The sequence below is a fragment of the Crinia signifera genome, chromosome 1 (genome assembly GCF_055691185.1).
Source record: "Crinia signifera chromosome 1, ASM5569118v1, whole genome shotgun sequence".
Classification (NCBI taxonomy): domain Eukaryota; kingdom Metazoa; phylum Chordata; class Amphibia; order Anura; family Myobatrachidae; genus Crinia; species Crinia signifera.
Genome location: NC_139217.1, coordinates 402,033,484 through 402,041,755, shown reverse-complemented (window position 1 = coordinate 402,041,755; position 8,272 = coordinate 402,033,484). Strand labels below are relative to the sequence as shown.

Sequence of the window (8,272 nt, the reverse complement as noted above, 5' to 3'; positions counted from 1 at the left end):
ATGACAGCAGTCACCCAGTCGTCAAGCAGATTACTGAGGCCATAGCAACTATGCAGGTGTTAGACATGCATCCAATAGCCGCCATTTGTGCAGTGGGATATACACAGTTGATTTACGTACAGTGTGCCCACTCTTCATTCAACTTCACTAGACAAGCAGACTGTACAAGGGACAAGTTCTATCAATGTTGTATTCATTCGTACAGCCGAATTAGGCTGAAGTTGCTATTCGCAAAAATGGCAAAAGGTGCATTCGTACCCATTTGATCTTAATAAATTCCCCCTTGTGTGTCTAATCGTCTCTACTTCCTCCCCCTGCACCAAGCTACTTCTCCTGGCTTTTTGTTTTCCCTTTACCTAGCTACAAGGTCTGTCTTTCTTCCTCGATCTCACCAATTAAAACTGGCATATATTCCAATTGCTAATTACAGAGTTGCCAGGTTCCAAGGTGTCATAAAACGTGCTTTAGAATAATAAAATTTTCCTTTGTTCCTTTTGGTGTAAATAGATCTGTTTTGCCTAGGGTGTTTTAAGGGGTGTACACAAGGGGCGATCCTTCTAAGTGATTTTGACTACATAGTCAAAATTGCTAAGAACGTTAGTAAAGATATCTGTCAAGGTTAGACAAATCTCCCTATAATATCGCTTAGTAAAAAGAGTTGTCAGGCAAGAATATTTTGACTAGATCACTGGTTGTCTAGTCAAAATCGCTGCTATTCACTGCGGATTAAGATATTCAAAGGGCGATCTGCAATGAATACCAACCAAGTATGTTAATTCTAGTATAGTCAAAATCGCCCATAGACAAAATCGCTTAGTCAAAATCGCTGGTGCATTTAGTCAAATCGTTTAGTCTAAATCGCTGTTGTATCTAGTCAAATCGCTTAGTCAAAATCGTTAGTTAAAGTAGCTCACTAGCAAAAATCGTTCCATGTGTACACCCCTTTAGACTTCATTTTATCAATAGACATGATTTATTGATAGCAAGTAATATATTTACTGTCACTATTGTCCTATTTTGTCCTACGCTATAACTGAAAAGAAGTGAGTGTTTAAGCAGGTAAAAAGAGCTAACCAGAATGTATCATATACAGGGCCAGATGCACTAAGCTTCAAAATTGAGAGTGGGTCTGAGCCACTTGACCCCTTTTACATTGCAGGTGAAAAACGGTATATTACCGTTTTAAATCCCTTTCGCACTGCAGTAAATAGCGGGTCTCAAGCAGGTTTGCAGTTTGAAAGCAGTGGAGAACAGGACAGACAGTAGCACTGAGATGGCGCAGTGCATATGTAATGAGTGGGTCCACTCATTACATATGCACATATGTAATGAGTGGGCTGCTCATTAAATATCCACATATGTAATGAGTGGGCCGCTCATTAAATATGCACATATGTAATGAGTGGGCCGCTCATTAAATATGCACATATGTAATGAGCAGACATGCTCATTAAATATGCACTGCCCTGTCTCAGTGTCTGCGCTGCCTGAGTCCTAAATACCGGTTCAGAGCCATTCACACTGCATAAAAAATGGCTCTGAACCGTGTAGGCTTTTTACCCTCTTGCAAATACCGGTTATTTGTAACCGGTTAATGCAGACTGACGCTTTCACACTGCAGCTCTAACTGTTATAAAAGGCTAAAAAAATCAGCAATATAACGGTTAAGAGCTGCTGCGTGAAAGGGGTATAACTGTGGCATCACTATTCTCTCTGTGTTGTCTGCGTCTGAGTACTCCGTTTCACCTTGCTACAGCCAATTTGCATGATTTCACAGATGGTAAGAAGTAGTGGACAGACATGACGAATTAATAAGCAGTGCTGTCCAAAACGTCAGATTAACCATTGTAAATAAGACTAAGTATAATAGCATTGTCATAAAGCCATGTATTATTAGAATGTCTTACTTGAAAAATATTTGGACAGTATCTGGTATATTTTACAGAAAATGAATGTTAATAACTAGCATATGGAGGTTACATTGGTAATTGCATTTTATAGCTGTCATAAGGATGTTTCACTCGGGAAAGGATGAAAGTCGAAGCAACTCTATATGCATCTCTCTTAGTGTCTGAGGATCACCAGGGTTCCAGAACATTTCAGTATTTTCAGTTTCTAAGCAGGATCAAATTCAAACTTTTCAAATAATACTTCAAGTTAACCTATAACAGCAAAATGTCATTTATCTTACAATATGATGTGCGGAAAATAGACAAGTCTGTCCTTTCTTCTCCCATTTCCTTGTGCTTTCATCTTTTCTCGAATCTGTCAGTTCAGTCTCTATAAGCCAAGACATGCTATTAAGCCAACATGATCAGTTCTGTTCTTAGCAAATGTTGATTTTTTTTATACTATTTGTTCATTTTGGATTTCTCTTTTATGAACACATCAAATAACGACAAAACTATTCAGCCATGAGACAAAGTACAATGTAGTAAAACAAATACAACAATGACAAACACTCACCGTGATAAAACAAATATCATTGGGACAAAAGTAAAGACAATAAACATTAACTGTGAAACTGTGATGTATTAATAATCTTAATGTTGTTGGAACAAATATTATCAGGTTCTTATTTTCAAATTGACATCAATAATGAGTGGCAGATGAATTCTTTCATATAGAGGCGGAACTACCATTGGTCGAGGACTAAGGGGCCCACTGCTGCCGCCCACTGCTTATATTGTGAACTTGGGTTGGAGTAGAGGATGAGGGGCAAATTATATTTTTGCACGTGGGCTAACCATTCACAAGTTCTGTCACTGCTTCCATATTGCCTACTTTCATAATGTACACTGGGGGAAAACATTGTAATACTCTCCAATGCAACTTAATGCCATGCAAAACAGATGCCTTCCATTGCGCGTTTATTAAACATTGTTTGTTACACTTGTAGAGTATTGTATGGTCTTCATCCAGCTCCCGGATAAAAATGTCCCACTGTCATTTTAAAACACAACTACAAAAATGTTTACAGCATATAGGGTACAAGACATCTCCTTACTTTAGAAAGTCTTCTATACATTTTATTTTACATTGTCTCTGTTTATTTGTGCAATGAAAAAACACTAATAGAAAATTTAGATATGCCATTTGTTTGAGAAACTATGGAGTAATCAATTTCCTAGTGAATATAATTTAACAAATTAAATTTCATGCTACTTTTTAACAATGTAACATCATTAATGAATAAATAAATGTACGATGATGGCATATATTCAAGGAAGAACCAATATTCTCTTTCTCATGATTACTTTAAAATGTATATGAGAAGAATCTCTTTATTATGTCAAACGAAATGTCATGAAACTGATAGCAGACTATTGCCATAACCCAGTAGGCAGATAGAGTTCCGGATCCAGATGTAGTTATTCTTGCTATTGCTGTTGCTATCCTTTGCTGCATGATTTGCAATTATACATCGGCATAACTAGAAATGTTGTGCTCCCCTTGCCCAAAAAAATTCCCTCCCCATAAATTTATTATATTGTTTTTACCTAAATGCTCATTGCCAATGGATTCCTGGTCATTGCCAGGGATAACATTCTCATTGCCAGGGGTTACATGCTCATTGCCAGGGCTAGCATGCTTATTTCTAGGGAATTCATGGTCATTGCCAGGGGTTACATGCTCACTGCCAGGGATAGCATGCTCATTGCTAGGGGTTTCATGCTCATTTCCAAGAGTTACATGCTCATTGCTAGGAGTTTCATGCTCATTGGGGCTACATGCTCATAGCCGGGATTTTCATTCTCATTTCCAGGGGTTTCTCATTCATTGACAGTGTTTTTTGCTTGCTACCAGGGGTTACATACCCATTGCCAAGGGGTTACATGCTCATTGCCAGGGGGTTACATGATTGTTGCCAGGGGCCATATATTTATTCCAGGGGCGATATAGATATAGATATATATCTATATATCTATATATATATAGATATATAGATATAGATATATCCATAGCTGATGAAAGAGGTGGCACTGAGAAACTTAATGTGATTAGATTTGGGATCGAATCGGGATCTAATCGCATGAAGCAGTGTACACATTCGATTCTGACTATATTGTTCAGAATTGTACTATATAGTCTTGCCTGGTTAGTCTATTTTCTCTTCAATTTACACTAAACAGGAGCGTGCATCGATATCAAATCGGGATCGAATGCGGCTGAAACCCGTTCGATTTCAATTTAATTTTTACTATATAGTCAAAATTGAAAGGAATATCTCCAGTGTGTACACAGTGAATAAAAAAAATGTGTATTTCACATCAACGTTTCGGGAAATGGTACTCCATCAGGATAAGCAACATGTACTGTACACAAAAGTGAATAAATCATGTATCCCTCAACGCCTCAGGCACCGGGCACCCGCTTCCAGGAAGATGTGATGTCAGCAGAGACCCTCGCCAGAAACCTACTACCAGCCGACATGACGTCAGCGTGCCCGGCCACCTTGTCATGGTGATGCTGTAAACAAACATCAGGATGTTATAGCAACACATCACTGAGGTCCGCGTGTAAAGTGCTTAATGTAAGAAGCAGAACTCAGTAATAAAATCAGGTAAAAAAAGTGCCATAGTGCAAGAGCTAATAAATCAAGTACATAGAAAGCTCAAAATCAACTTCATTTTTCAGTATAAATGATTGCCGGTTTAATAAAATGGGAAAACTCTGACAAAATCTCTCACTTTCTGATTCTCATACCCTATTACATTTGGCGAAATATGTGAAGTACTAGATCACAAATTTAAATAAAGTTCTTCAATGGACTCATAACACCAACAGCTTGTACCAATAGGGTTAGGCTCTGTGTCTATATGTTCATAGAATTGCACAACTACAAACAGAGAAGATCTCTGTATGGTGGAAATATCAATTATCTATCTTCCACCTTTCATTGCCTCCCTGTAATAATCTGGCCACTCTACTGTACTCTGTCCATTGTTGCGTCCCAGATGTAGCAAAACCCATTCCATATCATGAACCTGCAGACCAAATCCAGAGATGAATATGTCTGCATGGTAGGTGCCGAGGAATAAGTCATTGACAAATTACACAGCACCGGTGCTTCTACTCTTCTATTCCTATGGCTATCCATGCTTTCCCTATGGTTGCTTATTTCTTCCTTTATTAGGTTCTTCTCTTAAGCAACATTGAAGGTTCTTCTACTTCTTATTATTACATTTTTGTCTCCCAAATTATATGTATCATAACTGTTCAAATAAACGGTTGTGGAATGTTCATAAATAAACAAATATTTATGTGATAGCCACTTATAATATATATATATATATGTATGTAATCCCTTGGATTAAAGGACACCTATTATTCAGCCTGACGAGTGCCGCCTCCTTCCTCCTCTATGTCTGTTGGCCCTACATGGACTTACAACCGGATGGCACCGCAGCACGTGTATATATCTTTATGGACTCTAGTAAGTCACACTTTCTTTGAGTGCCGGATCTTGGTTTTATATATATATATATATAAAAGAATTTTTCACTTTGCAACAAATCCGGGAGTGCCGCCTGATTCCTACCTCTATATATATATATATATATATATATATATATATATATATATATATATATATATATATATATATATATATATATATATATATATATATATATATATATATATATATATATATATATAAATACACTTACCCCCCCAGGGTGAAGGAGTTCAGACCAGCACTCAATGTAGTAGTGAAGAAAAACGAGGGTTTATGTCAAGTACATCAGAAACAAACAGCAGCTTGTTTCTGATGTACTTGAAATAAACCCTCGTTTTTCTTCACTACTACATTGAGTGCTGGTCTGAACTCCTTCACCCTGGGGGGTAAGTGTATTTGCATTTCTATTATGGACCTTGCACCAGAGTAAATCTCTGCCTTGGAGTGCCGCCCTGTTGCCCCATTCTCCTATATATATATATATATATATATATATATATATATATATATAGAGGTAGGAATCAGGCGGCACTCCCGGATTTGTTGCAAAGTGAAAAATTCTTTTATTCAATCATCCGACATGTTTCGGGCACGTGGCCCGTCCTCAGGGATATACAACAGTGCTAAAAACCACACATATAAATACTCAAACAAGTGATCAGAAACTCCCCCCACCTGGGTCAGCCAGCGCCGCCCCACTCACCTGCGCCATCCAGGTCCAGTCCCCGCTTCCGCTTCCCCGGCGTGCAGTGACATACATACCGCCATTGAGAAGGCTGTGAAAGAACCCGGCGCCTCTCTCTGACGTCATCACTCCCCTGCCACACCCCGAGTCAGCTGGACAGCCAGGCCTCGCTCTGGATCCCGCAGGCCGGAAGGCTGCCATGGCAACCATACAAACAATATTATAATCTGAAAAACAAACACATTATAAGAAAAAACTGTGCATTAAGAGGCCAAATGCTGGCCATTTAAAAGGCATGAATATGCCAGTGCATTAAAGAGAAATATTTAAAGAAAAAAATACATAAGTGAAAAAAATACGTACATACAAAAAATGTTAAAAATCTGCAGAAAATTCATAGTGCATAGCAACCTTAGCGCTGCATAACATAATGCATAGAATCTCTTTCGTTATTATAGAGACTGTGTGCAGCATAAACATTTGATTCTTAATATTAAATTTTTAATCTAGCTTCTTAGGTTCCACTGTTGCAATATGCGTGGAGCTGTTAATGAGCGGGCTGTGCAAATAGCTGTATCCTAATGATTTTTTATATATATAAAGTGCACAAGTGCTTACTCATAAAAAATGATACAAGCCATGTTGCTCATTCAGCCCCCTAGGTGCAAGGGTACCCAGCTTGTGTATCCACCTTGCCTCAAGCTGTAATAGCTTCTTTTTTCTGTTGCCACCTCTGGCAAGAATGGGAACATGATCCACAATTTTGGACCTGATGCTGGCCAAATTGTGTTTCCTTTCAGCACAATGTCTGGCCACTGGCTGTTCACTTTGGCCAGATGATAAAGCTTGCCGTATAGCCAGGTGTAGCCAGGTATATATACCCCACCATTATATATATATATATATATATATATATATATATATATATATATATATATATATATATATATATACAGAGGAGCCGGCACTCACAATCCACAATTTCAACTGCTGGGGTGCAGGTCTCAGGTTGTAATCCAGAATGGGGGTACAGCCATATATAAAACAGTCCAATAAAAGAGCACTCGCCAGGCTTTTCTTCAGAATGCAATTAAAAAGGTTTAATACGTCACCATATATTCATGTCGGTATGTCGACGTTTCGAGCCTCACAGGGCCCTTTGTCAAGACCACAATATAGATGGGTATACAGCTCCAAAATAAACTCATTTTGGAGCTGTATACCCATCTATATTGTGGTCTTGACAAAGGGCCCTGTGAGGCTCGAAACGTCGACATACCGACATGAATATATGGTGACGTATTAAACCTTTTTAATTGCATTCTGAAGAAAAGCCTGGCGAGTGCTCTTTTATTGGACTGTTTTATATATATATATATATATATATATATAAAGTCCAGTATAAAGAGCACTCACCAGTCTTCCAATTCAATGCCAATAAAAGTTTAATACATCACCAGATTTTCAAAGCAGGATGTCGACGTTTCGAGCCACGGCGGGCCCTTTGTCAAGACAAATGATGTAAGGGTCACAGCCCCAGAAGTATAACTCACCATGTCCATTAACACAGTATATATGTACCTGAGGCAGGAAGTACCTGCCCATCGCCAATTAATCAATCAAATAGTGAATGTATGTCTTCAGCTACTATTTATCACCTCCCCTGTGCCCACAAAAACGCGCCATACAGCGAAATAAACTAATCTGTCACTTACCTAACTCTGGGTATAGTGTAGCGCTTCATGTGTGCATTCATCGGCGTGCGTTCCACTACCTTGGAACGCACAAACCGGAAGATGCTGTTCGCGCTACAGCATCGCGCGTCATCCTCCAGCGACGCGCACCCGAGCCCAGCGTGCGCGCCGCTGTTGTTTCCCCGCAGAACGGTATCAAGGGTCATTGGTTCCTATTGTCCAAGGGACCCACCCCCTATTTTACTGGCCAAGCTTGCGTTGCACATCAAGACTGTGAAACGCACGGCCATTTTGGATTTTCTGGGACAAATATTAACGATTAAAAAGAGTCTATATATAGAGAACCAACTCATTAAAGTTCAAAAAGATATATCATATTCAGCATATCGCTTCACAGGCACAAAGGATAGTGGTCCAAGGGAGCGTTATTCA

At 38.9% G+C, this 8,272-nt stretch overlaps 1 long non-coding RNA gene across 1 annotated transcript in view; it reads right to left on the bottom strand.

Moving 5' to 3' along the window:
* Positions 1 to 1,494: 1,494 nt before the first annotated feature.
* LOC146031367 (uncharacterized) overlaps positions 1,495 to 8,272 on the bottom strand; it is a 65,362-nt gene continuing 58,584 nt past the window's right edge. Inside the window, exons 2-3 of the long non-coding RNA XR_014456840.1 lie at positions 6,165 to 6,373; positions 1,495 to 2,280 (exon numbers count right to left, since the gene is read on the bottom strand). This is a non-coding gene — a long non-coding RNA (uncharacterized LOC146031367). The remainder of the gene's footprint in view (positions 2,281 to 6,164; positions 6,374 to 8,272) is intronic.